The sequence below is a fragment of the Bubalus bubalis genome, chromosome 19, assembly GCF_019923935.1.
Source record: "Bubalus bubalis isolate 160015118507 breed Murrah chromosome 19, NDDB_SH_1, whole genome shotgun sequence".
NCBI lineage: Eukaryota > Metazoa > Chordata > Mammalia > Artiodactyla > Bovidae > Bubalus > Bubalus bubalis.
In genome coordinates this window covers 13,899,401-13,921,213 of record NC_059175.1, presented here as the reverse complement: position 1 = coordinate 13,921,213, position 21,813 = coordinate 13,899,401, and the positions used below count along the sequence as shown (strand labels likewise).

General features: G+C 35.6%; 1 protein-coding gene across 1 annotated transcript in view; it reads right to left on the bottom strand.

Moving 5' to 3' along the window:
• ADAMTS6 (ADAM metallopeptidase with thrombospondin type 1 motif 6) overlaps window positions 1-21,813 on the bottom strand; it is a 273,198-nt gene that overhangs the window by 173,557 nt on the left and 77,828 nt on the right. The window lies entirely within an intron of this gene.

Here is a 21,813-nt window from a genome sequence, read left to right as displayed (position 1 = left end):
CTTTTTTTTTTATTATAGCCACAGACGGTATTTTATACTTCTGAGCTATAAGCAATATTTGGAATTCCTTCAACTCTAACACAGGTTCTTGTTTAAAAAAAAATAGGGCAAAACAACAATGGGAATAAAATTGATATCATATAGTTTTCCTAGTTGTATATCAAAGAACTAAAAAAACAGCTCAATAGAAAGCTTTCCTAATGTTGGTCAGATACTTATTCCATGCTGTACTACATTAAAACTCAGTATAAAAAATGGAATCCATAACACTCCATATTTTAATATATATTACATTTAGAATGCTAAATCAATATTGATGCAGACATTTAAGTACTTTTATAATACCTTTTTAATCTAATCTCTAAAATCAAAAGTTTTCAAACAACTACAGTGAAAATAAAAAATAAAATTAAAAAGACTGAACATTTTTGTTTGCCTACAATTTATACTAAAAAGGAAAAGCTTTTTTGGGAAAAAGAATAAACTTTCACCAACTACAGGAAAATCTAAGTTGGAAAAGTGTTTTTTTTTATTTTATTGTATATAAATGGTTAGTCCATATCACTTGAAGAAGGGGTTAATAATCAATCTCATTCCTGTTCATCAGATCAAAATGTATTTTCAAGAAACAAATATTATACTGTTGGTTATTTCATTAAAATCCCTGAAGATTCCTTTTGCCTACTTTTGAATTTCAAAATCTTGATCTCAATGACTTTATATTTGAGAAAAGGGATTTCTTCTCTTGCATAACTTTATCTTCTGACCATTCACACATTCACGCCCTCTCTTTTCCTGTAATTAGTAAACCACAGGATTGCAGCATCTGGTACACTCCTAAATATAAGATAGATACCAGTATCTAGTACACTCTTGAATATATATTCTGGGTGTCACAATCAATTTATCTTGTGATTATATGTGTAATGCCTATGACATTACATAGACACCACCCAAACCAGCAATCTTCAACATAACATAAACAGACCTCTCATTGGTAATGCAGATACAAATGCATTACCTATTAAACGGAGCCTATTTCCAAATCATTAATTTCCATTTGTACCCCTACCTAAAGTTGATTTGCTGAAAATGCATCTGCAAGTCACCAATATTCTGTCCCTCTTTCACTTTTCATAATCAGCCTGTCTCTACTTTACAAAAAAAAAGAAAGCATACTTCTCACCCTTCCCAAACCTTGTCACCATGCATTGTTCCCCTGGGGATAAAAGTCTCCAGAGCATAATGCAAGTGGATAATTCAAGAATGCATTGATCCTAGAAGATAATCCTTTTGTGAAAAGCAAGAAAAACCGAAGAGGATGATGCTTGCTTCATCCTGGGAAGATCCTGTGTCTGTCAGTCTATCTGACTGTTTATAAGTAAATCTATCTATCTCATAATTAGAATTCAGAATTGAGATGGTTGTCATGGAGTGTATTAACAGGCTGATTTGATCTAAAAAATAAAGACATCAAAGTCTGACTTAGCTAAGTAATTTGGAAGCTAGGAATGATGTAGCCAGTTAGATTTTATGTAGACATTTTTTCATGACAATGAAGTAGGCACCTCCAAAGTTTTGAAAAAATTTATTTGAAGCATTTACACAATATATGTTTTTAGCTATAGTCTCTGTAGCTACTTAAACTTGCAATTAAAGTATTTTAGATTTAAAATATGCAAAGTGGAACATCATTTCTCAAAATTATTTTAGGGGTCAAATTAAGCAAAAAAATTGAAAACCACAGACAAACACAACTTATATTTCCACCTCTTAGCAGTCCTTTCTTCTCTTCTCTTCTTGCCCTCATTTTGCCTATACCCTTTATATTACACTTGATGAATATTATTTCATTCTGTCATGACTGCAAAAATACTTACACAAAGGCTAAAGACACCAATAATAAAAACTAAAGCATCCTAGAATAAGATATATCTATTTGCATTTTCTTCAGCTTTCTCCAGTCCTTTAGTATATCTATAGAATTTTTCTATAAGCCATTCTATAGAGAAAAGACATCATTTCTTATTGGCTTCTTCATTCAATTCATACTCTATCCTTCTCTGTTCTATACTCACAGAGAACAATTATGACCTATGCTTCACCTATAGTATCAAGTACTAAAAGCAACATTTTTACATTCATTCTTTTATATACAGATGTACTGAGTACCTATCATGTGCCCAGGTATAGTGCTATATACTTGAACCTAAAGATGAACAAGTAAGTTATAGTCTATTTGGGAAAAGACACATAAGCAGATAAGCTACAAAATGCTAAAAGATGATTAAATAAATGTTAAAAAGCTAAACTTACACATAATAGAGCTAATACTTGCTAGCTATTATAATTAAGATTATTGTCACAATCAAGTTATAAACAAAAAACTGTGGAAATACAGATGAAGGAATGATTCCATAATAGAAAACTAGGAAACGGATGCATATAGAACATAACATCCGAAATGGATTTCAAAGATCTAGCCAGATAAAATAGAAAAGTAAATGCATTCTAGGTAGATAACAAAATAGTCAAAGAAGCCGAGTTTGGAAAGGGTATGGCATATGCACGGAGAAGGCAATGGCACCCCACTCCAGTACTCTTGCCTGGAAAATCCCATGAACAGAGGAGCCTGGAAGGCTGCATGCAGTCCATGGGGTCGCTGAGGGTCGGACACGACTGAGTGACTTCACTTTCACTTTTCACTTTCACGCATTGGAGAAGGAAATGGCAACCCACTCCAGTGTTCTTGCCTGGAGAATCTCAGGGACGGGGGAGCCTGGTGGGCTGCCATCTATGAGGTCGCACAGAGTCGGACACGACTGAAGCGACTTAGCAGCAGCAGCAGCAGCACCATGGCATGTGCAGGGAACCATGAAAAATTCAAGAGAGACTGAAACACTCAAAGTATAGGGCAAAATATCAGAATACGAATTTGGGGAGTTGTTGTGGGAAGGATACATTATTAAATACTCTGAATGCCAAACAGATTTTTTTTTCCTATAGGCAAAAGAAACTTAAAATAAGTTTGCACAATAGGAAATATTTTTAAGTATGTTTATATGAATGTGTATACAGATTAAGTTTGCATACAGATAAGTGTGGAAGGTAAATGGTGGGTATCTGAGAGTGGGAGGTGATAGAGTGGAGAGAATATAATGATTTTTACTCTTTTTACTATGTGCGTGTTCGTTGCTCAGTCGTGTCCAACTCTTTGCAACCCCACAGTCTGTAGCCCTGTCCATGGAATTCTCCAGGCAAGAATACTGGAGTGGATTGCCATTCCCTTCTCCAGAGGAACTTTCCAACCCAGGGATCAAACTCTGGTCTTCTGCCTTACAGGCAGATTCTTTACTGTTTGAGCTACAGGGAAGTCTCCTAAAAAAAAAAAAAAAATATGAAGCCTTAGCACCCGAACAGGGACATGAACCCTGGACCCTCAGATTAAAAGTCTGATGCTCCAACGACTGAACTATCCAGGCAATGTATACTCTATTACATCGTCCCTCAGTGTTAGTCGCTCAGTCATGTCTGACGCTTTGCAACCCCATGGACTGTAGCACTTTAGGCTCCTCAGTCCATGGAAATTCCAGGCAAGAACAGTGGAGTGGGTTGCCACTCTCTTCTCCAAAGTTCTGCCTGACCCAAGGATTGAACCTGGGTATCCCTCACTGCAGTCAGATTTCTTTACTGACTGAGGCACCAGGGAAGCCTAATAAGTTTTTGTTTAGCCAAGATTTAATCAGAAAGCATTTTGGCTATATGGGCCTCTGATTATCAACACAAGAGATAACTGATAGCTAGCCTAATTAATATTTAATACATGTTATCTGCCTCCTTAGAAACCTGTATGTAGGACAAAAAGTAACAGGTAGAACCAGACATGGAACAATGAACAGGTTCAAAATTGGGAAAGGAGTATATCAAGGCTGTATATTGTCATCCTGCTTATTCAACTTATATCCAGAGTACATTATTTGAAATGCTGGGCTAGATGAATCACAAGCTGGAATCAAGATTGCCAGGAAAAATATCAATAACCTCAGATATGCAGATGATACTACTTTAATGGCAGAAAGTGAAGAGGAACTAAAAGCCTTTTGATGAAAGTGAAAAGAGGAGAGTGGAAAAGCTGGCTAAAAACTCAACATTCAAAACACTAAGATCATGGCATCTAGTCCTATTACATCATGCAAATAGATCAGGAAAATGTGGGAACAGTGTCAGATTTCATTTTCTTGGGCTCCAGAATCAATGCAGATGGTGACTGCAGCCACAAAATTAAAAGACACTTGCTCTTTGGAAGAATAGCTATGTCAAACCTAGATACTGGTGAAATGTATGGAGAGAGTAACATGGAAACTTACATTACCATATGCAAAACAGACAGCCAATGGGAATTTGTTGTATGATGCAGGGAACTCAAACAGGGGCTTTATATTGATGAGATAAAGATGGAAATGAGAGGGAGGGGACATATGTATATCTATGGCTGATTGATGTTGATCTTTGATAAAAAACAACAAAATTCTTTAAAGCAATTATCCTTCAATTAAAAAAAAAAAATTTTTTTTTAAAGAAACCTGGACAGTGTTTTAAAAAGCAGGGACATCACTTTGCTGACAAAGGTCCATATAGTCAAAGCTATAGTTTTTCCAGTAGTCACATATATGGATGTGATAGTTAGACCATAAAGAAGGCTGAGAGCCAAAGAATTGATGCTTTCAAACTGTGGTGCTGGAGAAGACTCTTGAGGGTCCCTTGGACTGTAAGGAGATCAAACCAGTCAATCCTAAAGGAAATAAACCCTGAATATTCATTGGAAGGACTGATGCTGAAACTGAAGCTCCAATACTCTGGCCACTAGATGCAAAGAGCTGACTCACTGGAATAGACCCTGATGCTGCGAAAAACTGAGGGCAAGAGGAGAAAGGGGTGACAGAGGATGAGCTGGCTGGATGACATCACTGATTCAATGGACATGAATCTGAGGAAATTCATGGAGATAGTGATGGAGACAGAAGCCTGGCATGCTACAGTTCATGAGGTCACAATGAGTCAGACATGACTTAGCAACTGAAAAGCAACAACAAATGCTGAAAATGGGTTTTTCATTGAAAAAAAAAAAATTAATGATGCTCCAGATCTGTAGATTGGCCGAAAGACCGCAGAAGTACTCTACTACTCTTCATGAACACTTACAATAATTCAGCAAACTTTGCAGGCTATACACTAGGGTAAAGATTCTAAGATTTGTCTTGTGTGCCCACTTAGTGGTTTGAGTATTACAGTGCTAACTGACAACTCTAAGAGTAATAGAATTCTGCCCCTAAAATATGTTCATGCACATATGCAATTCATTTTTTTCACACAAAGAGTACCAAAACAACAGCTGAAATGTCATCCAACATATAACACAAGGAGTATGACCTAGTTTTTGACTCCTTGCTTACTTTATAAATATTTGTATGCTTAATGAAATTTGATCTAAAACTTCCCTTCATTACAGTTGACACCATACACTCACCAAACCCTAAGAGTATGCCTGATCATATTAGCGTAGGTCAGTCTGACAATAAAAATTCCTGGCTGATGGAAGGAATGGGTGATAAAGTAACACAAAAATAATACTCTCAGCACCCTTATCAATCTCTAATAAATCTTGACCAATCCAAATATGGCAGGAGTCCCCAAACTTGGGCCTTTGTCTAAACTACAGACTAGGCTAAGAAATACACTGAAGTCCTAAGTAGTGAGAGAAAAGCTAAAATATAATGAGAAAAGATTTTCCAGATACTAATTTAAATAGAAAAATTGCACTTTTTCACTATGGTACTTTTTTCTTTGTTTTCTTTTCATGAAAGAAAAATAAAGGGCTCAATCAAGGCAGGTGAAAAAGAGCTAAGAAAAGTGATCAAAAGGATTCTAGATAAAGCCAGATACCTAAAAGGAAATCAGGGATCTTTTTAAATGAGTAGATGAATGCATACATTGTCATTTCCTTACCCTCAATTCATCAGGGTGAATTGACTGACCAAGATCAAAACCAGAGTTAGCTAAATATCTGTTACTATAACACTGGTATACTTTTCTGCTGTGGATACTTTAAACTGTTTAATCTCCTAATCACTTTGGCTAGACAGGGCTATCAGAGGAAACTGACCAAAACATATCATGAAGCTCCATTTTAAGATCTGTACAATATAGCCCTAGCTTACAGTGATGTAATACCTGGGTGGGTTCTTCAGAACTTTCTTCAAAAACTACTTTCCATTCTTATGCAAGTGAAACAATCATTGCAAAGAAGCATTCCTTTCAGTGATCTACTTTTGAAAGTGAAATGAATCAAAATCGAAACCTTGAGACTCATTTGTTTAATATCAAATCACAGACTAACTTCCAAACAGAATGTCCTATGTACTGTGCTGTCTCACTTTGTTCTCTTAGATGTGGTGGCAAAAGCCAAGTGATGGTGACACAGCACTCTGCAGCTTTCTTTTCATGTACTAAGGCTCATTGTAAAAAAATGGCCTCAGTTCTAAAACAATTGTAATAAAATGAGAAAAATTATTTTAATCTAATATATTTGAGAACCTGGGAATTCCAAGGTCAAGGTGGCTGAAGATTCACTGTCTGGTGAGAGCCCGCTTTCTGGCCTGTACACAACTGTGTGCACAGGACTTTTCATTGGTGCTTGCTCTCATGAAGAGACAGAGAGCTCTGTGTCTCTTCCTCTTCTAATAAGGGCACTAATGACCTCATGATTTCAACTAAACCTAATTACTTCACAAAGGCTCCACCTTCAAATATCATCATATTGGGGATTAGGACTTAAACACTGGAATGGGGGGTGTGGTTCGGTGGCTCAGTTGTGTCTGACTCTGCGACTCCATGGACATGGACTACAGCACTCCAGAGGAGATATACATTCAGTCCATAACATTTCACTGCTACCCCCCAAATTTATGTCCTTCTCATGTCCAAATATGTTCATTCTATCACAGCAACCTCAAAAGTCTTAATGCATTCCAGTATCAACTCTAAAGTCCAGAGTCTTACCTAAGTATCGGCTAAATCAGATATGGGTAAGACTCTAGGCATAATTCATCCTGAGGCAAAATTCCTTTTCAGTTGTGAACTTCTGAAATTAGAAAAGTTATGTGTTTCCAAATGGAGGGACAGGCATAGAATAGATGTTCTTATTCCAAAAGGTAGAAATTAGAATGAAGAAGGGGGTGATGAGTCCCTAGTAAGTCTAAAATGTAGCAAGCAAATGCTATTAGACCTTAAGGCTTGAGGATAATGCTCTCTGATACGATGTTCTCCCTTCTAGAACCATTGGGGTGGTGGTATCATCCCATGGCTTCCTGAGGTGGCCTCACCCCTTCAGCTTGGCAGAGTGTTGCCCACTTGGCTTCACCCACTCAGCTTTCTGTGAGAGCCCTCCCATGCAGCTCTGCAGGGCAAAGCCTTGGCCTTTGAAACCAGGTAGAGCCAGTCTTGCTTCCCAGGCTGCACCGTCTGGGCCTGTGGTGGGAGTAGTAGCCCTGCTGGTCTCTGAATTGTCTTTAGGGTCTTCCCTTTTCTTGAAGGATAATTCACATTCACAGCTTTCTTTCATTCCATCCTATTTTCTGTTTCCTTTTGTCCCAGCTGGCAATTTTTTCCTAGTATAATCCCATTTCTATTCCTGACTGTTTAGATGGCTGAAGAGGTCTGTAGCTCATAACCACACTACTCTCCTTGTCAAATGGTTCAGTCAGCCACACACTTAGTGTTCTCTTTTGAACACATTTCCTCACTTTTTGCAATTTGGACAGGATGAGGATTTTCCAAATCTTGAAGTCCAGATTCTTTTCTGTTTAATAATTCCTTCTTCATGTCTCTCTTCTTATATTTTATTTTAAGCAATCAGGAGGAACTAAGGCACTCCTTCAATGCTTTGCTTAGAAATCTTCTCAGCTAAATATCCAATTTCTTTTCTCACAAGTTCTACCTTCTACAAAACACTGGAACACAAACATAATTTGGCCAAGCTTTTTTGCCACTTTATGACAAGTTTCAGTAAGATTCACCTTTTATCCATTGTCCAATAACCCTCCCTTCTGACAGAGACATCACCAAAATGGTCTTTCCATCCATATTTTTATCAACATTCTGCTCATGATTGTATATATTCTAAGAACACTGAAGCTTTCTCTGTAACTAACTCTCCTCCTTTTATGACCTCTCACCAGAATCACCTTTAAAAGCCCCTTCATAGCAACTAAGCTTCTTCTAGCAGGCACCTTAAAACTTTTTCAGTCTTTACACACTACCCAGTTTTAAACCTACCCCACTTCTCAGTGCCAACTGCTGAATTAGTCAGCTTGGGCTGTGTAATAAAATACCAGAGACTGAGTGGCTTTATCAACAAATATTTATTTCTCATATTTCTGGAGCTAGTAAGTCCAAGATCAAGGGGCTGGCAGATCCTAGGTCTGGTGAAGGACCTCTTACCAACTCGCAGACAGCCACCTCTTTACTGTATCCTCACATGGCAGAGAGAGGGGGTGGGCTCTGGTATTGCCATCTTATAAGGGCACCAATTTCATCATGGGGGCTCTACCCTCAAAACCTCATCTAATCTAATTACTTCCTAAAGGTCTTACCTCCTAATACTATAACCCTGGGGGTTAAGATGATGAAATATGTATTTTAGGGGACCACATTCAGTCCACAACACTACTTTAAACAGCAAATTTGATTCAATTTATGAACTTCACTTCATAAGTTATATTTTTCCCCAAGTTACATGTTTTATAATACTTATCTCTGTATCCAAACAACCTTAATTATCTTGGAAAAGTTACTTGCTAATATTTTTGAACTCCTAAAACGCAAGACAACCATATGTATATTATTTGATAAAGGGACATAATTATTATTATGTGAATACCTTATACATTAGTCCTCAAAGATATGTCATTTGTTTAATAAATACATATTTAGCTACTAATTCCTGTCTTATGTCAGAGGTTACCCATGTTTTGCTCATGGGATGAAATAAAGATTTACCTTTAAACTGTAAAACACAACTCTGGTTATTCACATTATAATATGAATTTTCCATTCAGTCTACTAGGATTTTTCTGTTGGGAAGCATAAAGATAGTTAGCAAACAATGATTTTGCAAAACAGTCTCCAAACTATTATAGCAAAATGTTGATAAACCTGACAAGATTGAAACTTTCATATGTAAGTTATAAAAGGCCTACCAACACAGGATTTTCATTACTTTACAATAACCAGTAGCCTCAATTCAAAAGATTATCATTTTGGTCCTTCGGGCCTATCCTCAATAGCATTTCAATCTTTCTACATCTCCTAGTTAACTAACAAATTTTATCCTTGATTGTTTTGTCACTAATCATGATATATAATTTTCCATGAATAAATTGCTTCTATATTTCTACTCATTCACAAAATCAGGATATTGCATTGTTTGCATTCTGTCTGGTAGTTAACAATATATTTTTAGCATATTTTTATGTTAGTAAAGAAATATGCACATCATTTTAATGACTTTATCAAATTCTACTGTAACAAAATTTATTTAAACAATTTTCTATCATTGAAAACATAAATGGTTCCTAAGTTTTCGCTGATATAAACTTAACTGCAATGAACATCACTATGTTTTGGCACATTTATCTGATAATTTTTTTCATATTAAAATCCTAGAAAACAAACACAATTAAGGATTATCATTCATATTGTAATGATCTCATCCTTGCTCACTTCAATAACCTTAGGTCTACCTCTGTCCCCTCTCTACAATCAAGCTGTATTTGTCTTCTTTTGGTTTCCTGAACATATCATATTTTCCATTTCACGAGCTCTGATTTTGCTCTTCCCTCTATTTGAAACACTTTTCAACCAACCTTACTCTCTTTGCTGGGTTACTCTTACTAATCTTTCAAATTCCTAGTAATGCAGTTCCTCAAGGAAGTCTCCCCTGACTAGATGAGTTTTCCCTAATCAGTACCTGTGGAACTCCCTAAATTTTTCCTTCATACCTTTCCATACCTTTTCCTTTCCATCAGATGGGTATTTTGATATGTATGCCTTCCCACTAGATTGCAAATTCTTTGAGATTAGAGACTAGACTGTTTGCTCCCTACTGTATCCCAGTACCCAGCAAAAGGCCTGGCACATAATAGGTATTTAGTGTTTATAGAATTAATGTCCTCTAGAAAAATATCCCATTTTTGTGAACGTGGAGAAATATAGAAACAATTTATTTATGGTAAATAATATATCACGATTTAGAAAGAAAATCAAAGAGAAAATTTATTCATTTGTCAGTTTATGCTTCTGCAAGCATATTTCCCAATGCCCTTGGCACTAGTTAATGAGGCGAAAGTTATTTTAAAGTACTAAAACAAAGTTAAATACTGAAGTTCTTGTGTGTTTGTCAGGGAAGCAGAATTTTTTTTTAAAGGTACATTTAACATAGCAATGCCTAGATAATGGAGTAAGTTTGATTCATTTAAAAAATTATCTACTAAAAGATTCTCTCATAAATTTAGAAAATTAATTCCTTTTTTGAACAAATATTTACTGAGTATTTACCAAGTGTTGGGGTAGGGAAAAACATGGACAAGACTAACAAATTTCTCATCTGAAGAAGCTTAGAAGCTTTTCTAAGATCAGTAAAAGATTAATCAGGCATCACCAAAAAGAGCAAATCTTTTCACTCTTTTACATCAGTGGAGAACAATTTATTGGACGCAACTTTAGTCATTTTAGTTATTATTGTGTTCTACTTTTCCTTTATTTTTCAATAAGAAGTGGATAACGTTTTCTCAAGTTAGCTATATTCTTCCTTTGAGTTTCAACTCTACTCTTAACTCCTTAATTTATATGCTATGCATCTCTTGTTGGGGTGAATGCAAATATCTTTTATCCCACTCTACCTAATATATTATTATTATTATTATAATACCTAAAGCTTAGCTCTGCTCATACCATTCTCCCACTCAAAAACTCAATTGTCTCCAAAAAATCTAAGCACTTTAGCTTGGAGTTCAAGACCCTCAAAAATCTCAATTTACCCTTCTACAACTACCTTTTACTTCTCCCTACATATGTCTTTTATTTTAGCTAAATTTGACATGATATTCACCACTGTCTAAAAAGTGATAGGAGGGACTTCCCTGGTGGTCTGGTGGTTAAGAGTTTGCTTTGCAATGTAGGGGACTCAGGTTCAGTCCCTGGTCAGGGAACTAGGATCCCACGTGCCACAGAGCAGCTAAGCCCTCGTGCCACAGCTAGCGAGACTGTGCACCGCAACAAAAGATCCAGCAAGTTGCAGCGAAGATCTTGTGTGCCTCAGCTAAGACCTAACACAGCCAAATACATAAATAAATATTTTAAAAAAAATAAATAAAAAGTGATAGGAATGTAAATTACTATAGCCATTATGGAGAACGATATGGAGGTTTCTTAAAAAACTAAAATTAGAGCTACCATATGACTCTGAAATCCCATTCCTGGCCATAAATCCAGAGAAAAACATGATCCAAAAGAATATATGCACCCCAATGTTCATGGCAGCACTGTTTACAATAGCCAAGACACGGAAGCACGCTAAATGTCCATCCACAGAGGAATGGGTAAAGAAGATGTGGTACATATATTCAACGGGACTATTAATCAGCCATTAAAAAGAATGAGATAATGCCAATTGCAGCAACATGGATGGACCTAGAGATTGTTATACAGAGTGAATCAAATCAGATAGAGAAGGAGAAATATCATATGACATTTCTCATATGTGGAATCTAAAAAGAAATGATACAAATGAACTTACAAAACAGAAAGAGACCCACAGACTTAGAGGATGAACTTATGGTTGCTGGGGGAAGGATGAGGGCAGGGACAGTTGGAGAGTTTCAGATGGACATGTACACACTGCTATATTTAAAATGGATAACCACAAGGACCTACGGCATAGCACATGGAACTCGGCTCAGTGTTATGTGGCAGCCTGGATAGAACAAGAGTTTGGGGGAGAATGGATAAATACAAGCATATGGCTGAGTCCCTTCACTGTTCACTATCACAATACTGTTAATTGGCTATAGTTCACTACAAAATAAGTTTAAAAATATTTTTTAAAAGGCCCTCAATTTTCCTGTAACCCATACTTTGATGATGCAATATACTCTCCCATTTATATAGTGTAATTCTAGAGATACTTTAAGCTCATTTCAAATATCTCATCCTATATTATGCCAGATGTGATCTATTCCTTATCTAATTATTACAGCATTCTTACGTTTTACATTGCTGCTTTACACCATAATTACTTATATAAACTTCATTTTATTCCCAAATACTGTCATCAGTATTTAGGAATTATAATAAAATCTGCCCATCATTGTACCCCTCCAAAAAAAAAAAGAGAGAAAGAAAGACAACAAAAGACAATAATGATGAGAATTTGATGGATTTTTTATCCTTGGGATATTTATATTTATCACTGCAAAATTATTAAATGGTGCTCAAATTATGATTAAGCTTTTCATGTGATTTTAGCAACAAGGAAGAAAAATGCTATGTTAACTTGTACAGTTTAGTCCAGTCAGTCATATTTGTTACTGTAAATTAATAATAAATGGGGCATTTTTATTTTATATAGATCAGTTTCAAAAGTTTGGTTAATTGTGAGTAAATCTTTAAAAGTGGAATTGAATGCTGACAAAAAGCAGCTTTTTAAATCTCCAAGGTTAAGCACCAGGTTCTAGAGTATCTAAATTCATCTAATTAATAAATGCCACCCTGAGATATACACTTTCTTCTTTAGAAAGTAAATACAAATTTCAATATTCTCTTGCAGTTGTAAGGAGATCCACCAGTCCATCCTAAAGGAGATCAATGCTGGGTGTTTGTTGGAAGGACTGATGTTGAAGCTGAAACTCCAATACTTTGGCCACCTCATGCGAAGAGCTGACTCATTTGAAAAGACCCTGATGCTGGGAAAGATTGAGGGTAGGAGGAGAAGGGGATGACAGAGGATGAGCTGGTTGGCTGGCATCACTGACTCAATGGACATGGGTTTGGGTGGGCTCCGGGAGTTGCTGATGGACAGGGAGGCCTGACGTGCTGTGGTTCATGGGGTTGCAAAGAGTCAGACACAACTGAATGACTGAACTTAACTTGCAGTTTCAGGAACAAACACGTCATTTCTTTCTTTCGCTTTTTTTCTTGCTATGTGATATGTGGGATCTTAGTTCCACAACTAGTGCTGAATATACACCCCCAGCAGTAAGAGTGCACAGTCTTCACCACTGGACCACTGGGGAAGCCCCCCACATCATATACTTTCAATACTAAAATATTTAAAATCATTATAGCACCTAGAACAAAAAAGGATAAGATTGCTGAATGAAAAAAAAAAGGTTGGTTTTCTAAAAAATAAAATTTCTCTTTATAAACAATGAAAAATGCATCAGTCCATTTTATATTATTTATAACATAAGGACACTTTATACAAATAACTTTACATACTTACTACATCTAAAATGTTTTTTTCTTTCTATATTTTTACTGTAGCATCTTTTTGGTTTTATGGAACATGGTAGACCACAAGAGCTCTCTGCCTTAAAATAAAGTACATAGCTTATTTTGTCTTTTTCCTCAAAAACCTCAAAACCAAAGAAGCTATTTAAAGCAAAAAAGGAAAAGCATAATATACATGTAAAGCACTGCTCAATAGGGAGAAGAATTTTTCTGTTGTTAGTATGCGGGTCTTTTATATCTAGCCACAGCAACCAATAGTCTAGTTCTGTCAGTACTATAGTAGTTGATTTGCAAAGATAAACTAATCATTCCTCTCTTTTATTGATATTCACAATAAAACCAATGAACAGCTGTCATCTGTCTTTAGAAAGCATGGTCTAGTTAAAGAAAGTGGGCAAAGAGGTCATATTGACTATTCTGATTTAACAGAACGTTATATACTACACTGTTATTAACATACTTGATTATAACTTGAATTATATTACCTCTATCAAGTCAATTAGAAACATTTTCCAAAAGACTGATCATAAGTCAGAATTAACTGTTAACTTTCCTTAGGGAAAAAAAAACAAAAAACCAAAAAAACACAGGCTTACCTAATGAGCTACTGTGATCATAAATGCCTCAAATGCCCTTTGATGTAATCAATAAGGATCTATAGTGTTGCAAAAGGTTTCACATATACCATACTCACTTATTATATCATTCTATCTGTAAAATTTTCCTCATATCTAATCTAAACCCTTCATGACACAGTTTAAATTGATTTCTTGTTTGACCTTCAGTGAAGATTGAGACAATCTGTTCTCCATACTTTAATGCATAAATTAAATACCTCTAAGTCATCTCTGGAATAATAAAAATCCCTGCTACTTTAAAATTTTTCTTTTAGGTTTCTTTTTCAACCCTTTAATCATCTTTGTGGTCCTCCTCTGAACTTCCTCCAAGTTCTCCATGTCCTTCTTTAGTGGTAGAGCCCAGAACCAGAAACAATGCTTTCAAAAAGTTCTGACCATGGCAAGTACAATGGGGAAATAATCTCAAGTTTCCCACATTTTTGATTCTTATTTATATGACCTTATAATGTGCTTGCTCTAACCACAACATTACATAATGTTAACCCATAACTGTTGACCCATAATAACCTTATTATTTCTTTACTACTGAGGAGCCTTTTAACTTTACTTAAATTCAGTTACTTATCCTTAGGAGTTCATGATATTTTTCATCTCTAACTACATTGCTTTATATCTGTCCCCTACATTATTTCATTATCCTAGTTTCTAATCTATATTCCAATTTACTAAATTATTTTAGTCTAACACTACTTTCTAACTCTGATATAGTAAGGTACTGACGTCTCTTGCCATATTTCTCTCCAACTTCAACTTCTAATATTTTATCAAAAATATTAAAATAAGTAATCATTATATGTCTGTAAGAGGGGATGAGGTGGTCTTAAAAAAAAAAGGAATGCCAGAATTCATCCTCTTAAAAAGTATGATCGCAGAGATCTTGTCAAATTTGCTCCATCACCTTCAGGTCCCAGCCTTAAAACTGTCCATCTCAGGAGCTAGAGGGTAGAATAAATGATGGACCAAAATGCTTTCATAATTTCCAAAGGTCTCAAAGAGCTATGTTAAAATTTTTCCAATAGTTTTCCCAATAGTTCCTTTTGCAGAAAACAATAAAAAGCTTTCAGGATCACAATACATTATAACTATTTGGGTTTCCTTGCTCTCTACTAGGCAGGCCTTCCATTCTGTCATTAACAGAACAAGATTTGTTTGAATAAGTTTACCAATAAATACAAAAAAAACACAACACTTTCATAATGACCTTATTATACATACAGCTATACCAGATAAAATACCAAGAAAATTAAACTGACCTGGTTTCCACTGGGTAGGAATTTATTATGATGGAAGTATACATAGCCAGATAAAATTCACCAAGTCACATATTGCTATCACACAGACATGAATTATATATTAAATGCTGCTGTCATCCATTGGAGAAGGAAATGGCAACCCGCTCCAGTGTTCTTGCCTGGAGAATCCCACGGACAGGGTAGCCTGGTGGCTGCCGTCTATGGGGTCGCACAGAGTTGGACACGACTGAAGTGACTTAGCAGCAGCAGCAGCTGTTGCTGAAACTAAGTCGCTTCAGTCGTGTCCGACTCTGTGTAACCCCATAGACGGCAGCCCACCAGGCTACCTGGTCCCTGGGATCCGCCAGGCAAGAATATTGGAATAGGATTCCATTTCCTTCTCCAATGCATGAAAGTGAAAAGTGAAAGTGAAGTCGCTCAGTCATGTCCGACTCTTCACGACCCCATGGACTGTAGCCTACCAGGCTCCTCCGCCCATGGGATTTTCCAGGCAAGAGTAATGGAGTGGGGTGCCACTGCCTTCTCCATATTAAATACTGTTAAAGAGTAAATGTACTTAAGAGATGAAAAACAAAGATTAGTACATAAATGCCATGAAGAAAAATAATCAGGTGTTCTATGCTCTATCTGAACAAAGTTGTTCCACACAACTTTTAAAAATATCAAATGAGCACAAATATTGTCTTCTACAAAGTGCAAAAGCAAAAGACATTTAACTTTTCAGTTATAAACAAGAAACAAAGGTTCATTTATTGTTTAAATTTAAAATGATTATATTAGGAAGATGGGAATAAAGTCAGTGGTTTAAATCAATGAAGTTATTATCCATAAAAGAAGCAAATAAAAGAGAATATATAAAATTGACAAATTAAAAAGCTATCATAAAAATCATATTTTTTATAGACAGAGCACTAACTCTCAGAAGTAACAGCTGAGAATGAATGGGACAAAAGACAATTATTTAGTACCATAATAATACATTACTTTGGTGTAAACATTTTTCATCTCTTTATTAAAACTTAATCACAAATTCCAAATTTCACATCAGTAAAAACTGTATAATCTAAAAATAACAATAACTCTTTTACTGAAGATTATCAAGCAATTAACAATATTTTACTTTCTGCAGATTCCCTCTTAACTGAATTCACAAAGCATCCATTGAAAGATGATATTTTTAAAATTATAATGTAACTAATAGCAAGCTAGGAACCACCTTGAAATTTATTCTGAATATTCAACAAGGTTTCCTTGGAAGTTGCCAAACTAAAAAATTATTAGCCCTAATGCAGTTAAGATAAATGAAGTGTCAGGAAAGGTTCTGTGGCAAGTATGAAGGCCTGCTTGGCTGGTAAATTTTTTCTATCTGCCAATTTAAAGAATACTTCACCTTTCTTCCAAAACCACTATTCTTTTAGTCTCGTGAGCACTGTAAAAGTAGTCAGCTTTTTTTTTTTAGAAGATGTATAAATCAAATTTGAAATCCCCAAAGTGCTCTTGCTGTTTTTTTTGCCAAATCTAGTATATCTTCTAGTATTTTCCTCTTGTTCTTTGCCCCTTATATTGCTTTCAAGACTAAAAATTTTTCTGAGCACAAGTCCTAATGGCCACTTTTGTGGATTCATCATAACCCAAAAGGTGTGTCACAATGTAATGTGGTAATGTTCTGTCACAAAACAATGATACTGATGTGAATATGAATATAACATGAAAATGAATCACTGTGTAAATATTAAAAGGTATAATGATAATGTTATGTTAAAACTATACAAAGAAAAGGCAATAATCAAAGGTGGATCATTTTTCAGAGACAAAAAGCAAAATTCTAGATAGCATAATAACTTCAAAATACCAAGATAGTTCAAAAATGTGTTTTCACTCAAAGTTTCAACTTCCACTATGAATTTATGCTATACAGGACATGATTCTACTCTCACCAATTATGGCAAAAGGGCAATTGAACTGTGACATTCACATTTGGCATCAATGAACCAAGAAAAAAAGGTTTGACCAAGTAAAGATAGTATTTTACTCACTGAAATCAAATGACTTCTCTAAATCCTTCTTTAGCCTGGCACCAAGCCACATAGGTTTAAAATTAATGACTACTTGAGACATAAAACAAAGCCACCCTGGATAAACAGAACTGGGTTTACTCGATCCAAGGGAAATGAGTAAACAAGGAAATCAAACACCATCTCCAATGCATGGCCACAAGGATATTTCAATAGAACTATCAGCTTCAAATAGGTCTATGAACATTTTAATGATACTAACACTACATACTCTTCAGGTATGAGAGTATTTCATAAATATGTCTGGAGTAATAATGCTGTCATAACATTAAACTATATATTTTAAGTCAGTTTCTTTATTTTTTAAAGTTGCTCTCTTCCATCCCCTAATCTCATCATCACATTTCTCAATCCTAGTTCAAACACACACACATTCAGACAACAAAGTGATGCTAAGAAACCATTCATGTAATATGAGATTTTTTTTAATACCAGAGCTCCTACTTTTAGTAGACATATTTTTAGCTTACATTTAAATAATTAAAAATGGATATACCTTTTTTCAGATTTTGTCAACATATTTCATACTTCCAATTCATTAATATGATATTTATTCTGCAAGCTTGATAGCCAGAAAAATAAATCACAAAAAATTAAAGCAAGGCCCATTGCAATAATAATTCACTGAAATAATCTGTTACAAATATTTTATCTTGAAAATAAAACATTTTTGTAGATCTCTTTCTAACTAGTGTCCTCAAAAAAGCTCTGATCTAGGCAAATAGGAGAACTACACCCTGTTCTTGATTGTGGTGTGTCAGTGAACCTTTCCACAACTATGTCAGATAAAGAGTGCTATTCTTTCCCTCTTGTTTATCTCAAAAGCAGAGTCTATAATAATGGAAGACACGCAGTGTGAAAGCAAGAGCCAAACAACAGGACCCTACCTCTCAAGATCCAGAGGACAGCTGGCTAGCCCCAAAGAGCTATGCTTTTCAGTTCTTGTCTGAGAGAATGCATTTTGCACTTTTCCCTGTTTATTATTTAATATCTTTTCTTCATATATTTTTTCATCCCTGCCAAGGATGCCCCCTGTGTATGTCTCTTCTGATTAATTCAAGCCAATGATACCATACTAACATTTATCACTTTGCTCAAATTCTATTTTGCTGGGAATTTATTACATTTTAAGTTCCAAATATTGATGCAGCTGCTGCTTGAAATTTTAAGGGTATGTTAAAATTGTGTGTTTTGGAGAATGAAAAATAAAGGTGTTCAGCTTCCTACCTCTGCTTTCCTTCCATATCTGAATACACTTTTATTGAGCTTTCAGTTTTAAATGAAGATAACATACATTTTTCAGGAATGATAAAATTAATAATGAAATAGCCTCTAGTGTAGATTGGAAGGAACTAACCTGGTTTGGCATGGAGTTTGCTGTTGAGTATGATAGCAGTGAAAGTAAAAAAGAGTGTCAGATAATTAAATAATAATTAACAGAATTTATTGCACTCAAAACTACGTATAAAACTACTTCATGATCTACATATTTATAGTCAATTAAACTACAATAAAGGAGGCAAGAATATCCAACAGAGAAAAGGCAGTTGCTTCAGTAAGTGATACTGCAGAACTGGACAGCTACATGCAAATGAGTGAAATTAGAACATTCTCTAACACCAAATATAAAAATAAACTCAAAATGGATTAAAGACCTCTATGTTAGACTGGAAACCATAAAACTCCTAGAGAGAAACACAGGCAGAACACTACTTGACATAAATCATCACAATATCTTTTTGACCCAAAGGAAATAAAAAATTAGCAAATGGGACCTAATTAAACGTAAAAGCTCTTGTATAGCAAAGGAAACCATTGAGAAAACAAAAAGACAACCTACTGACTGGGAGAAAATATTTGCAAATGATATGACTGATAAGGAGTTACTGTAAAATATACATAAACAGCTTATGCAACTCAACATCAAAAAATGAACCACCTGATCAAAAATGGGCAGAAGACCTGAACAGACATCTTTCCAAAGAGGAAATGGAGATGACAAACAAGTACATGAAAAGATACTCAACATCACTAATCATCAGTAACATGAAAATCAAAAGTATAATGAGATATCACCTCACACCTGTCAGAGAGGCTATTGTCATAAAGAACAAAAACAATAAACGCCCGTGAGGATGTGGAGAAAAAGGAATCCTCATACTCTATTGGTGGGAATGTAAATTGGTGAAGCCTCTGTAGGAGGTGCAACCTCAGCAGGGAGGTTTCTCAAAAACTAGACAGCTCCCATATGACCCAGCAATTTCACTCCTGGATATATATCCAAAACAAACAAAAATACTAATTTGAAAAGATATATGCACCCCAACATTCACAGCAGCATTATTTACAATTGCCAAAATACGAAAGTAACCTAAGTGTCCATTAACAGATGAATGGATGGAGGAAATGTATTATATATGTGCTACACACACACACACACACACACACACACACACAATGGAATACTATTCAACCATAAAAAGAATTAAATGTTGCCATATGCAACAGCATGGAAGGACTTGAAGAGTATTGTGTTAAGTGAAATAAGTCAGACAGAGAAAGATATGGCACTATCATATTTGTAATTCAAAACCATTTTTGCTATTTCATTCACACATTGAGAAATTACTGTAACAATGCACTTTGAATAGTCCTTTGTCCCAGAGATCTAAGAAATACAATGAATGTTAAAGAGAATTAAGAGGAGAAAGACAGTATGTCATCAAAAGAATTCCAAATTTAACTATACAGTCCATGGAATTCTCTAGGCCAGAATACTGGAGTGGGTAGCCTTTCCCTTCTCCAGGGGATCTTCCCAACCAAGGGATCGAACCCAGGTATCATGCATTGCAGGTGGATTCTTTACCAACTGAGCCACAAGAGAAGCCATTTTATCTATAGAAGTTGTTAAAATACAACCTTAACGCTGTGTCTCTTTTATTAAATGTTTCATAATTTTTAGTAGTTAGCCATGCTGGCCTCATATTCCTTTAAAGTAAGCTTTTGGAAGGTATTGATCATATCTTCTCTCTATGATGTAAGCTCTTCTAAGAACTTAGTGAAAACTGTGAATCCTCACAGACAACTTGCAAATAAAGACTATAAAGTATGTAACCAGATAGCATAGCATCGACCTCCTTTGGGACCATCTAGAAGTGATTCATCAGATCCATGAATATGAATCTCATAGTGAAAACTAGAAGCTAGTCTTAGACACAAAAACTATAGACTAGAGGAAAAAAATTTCAGTAAGAGCAAGATGGCTTAAAATACTTTGTACAAACATGAAACTAGTTTTGTTTGGATTCTAAATTTGCAGTGAATTTATAAGCCACCCTGCTCCAAAATTCTTCTTTATAAGATGTACAATTATGTCGAATGCCTCAGTATTCCAAAGACACTCAAATAGCCACCACTGCCATCTACCTTAAAAAAAAATTGTTTTAAATATATACACAAATTTAGTACTCAAAGTTCAGTACCAATACCACTTCATAGAACTAGGCACCTCAGTTTCAACCTACAACTCCCAAATTGTTTCCGTTTCTACACCACTGCAACTAACAATCCTGCCAGACTGCACAAAACCATCCAGTGGTTTTGTCTGATGTGGAAAAACATCCATGAGGGACTAGGAGGTGCCACCAATTTCATGCCAGGATAAAGATCTACGTTGGTTGTGCTAGAAATTGGCGCCTTAACCAAATGCATCACCTTATTTCCATTCTCTATCTTTTTGAGCAAAAATTACTTTTACCATGGTAATTTTGTATTTATCACTCAAAAAAACCTGCTTTATATGAACTAATGGTAGTGTACCTGAAGGAATCATTCTGATAGATGTTTGAAAGTGTGAATTTTTATAATGGTAAAACTTTAGAACACAGTGGTCAATAGGCTATAAAAGGAGACTGTGATTGGCTAAAGAGAACAAGAAGTTAGCCTGTCAGAAGATCTGAGTTCTAGTTCTGGTACTACCAGCTGCTGCTGCTGCTAAGTCGCTTCAGTCGTGTCCGACGTGTCCGACTCTGTGCGACCCCATAGACGGCAGCCCACCAGGCTCCTCTGTCCATGGGATTTTCCAGGCAAGAGTACTGGAGTGGGGTGCCATTGCCTTCTCCAGGTGCTACCAGCATCTAGTTATATTCCCTTGACAAGTCACCTCACTGTGCCATAACTTTCTCATACTGGCTCTCTCAACTTCATAGTATCCTGCCAGGAGAACCAGATGAAATATTCTATATGCACAGAAAAGTACTTAATGAATATAATAAACTAGTT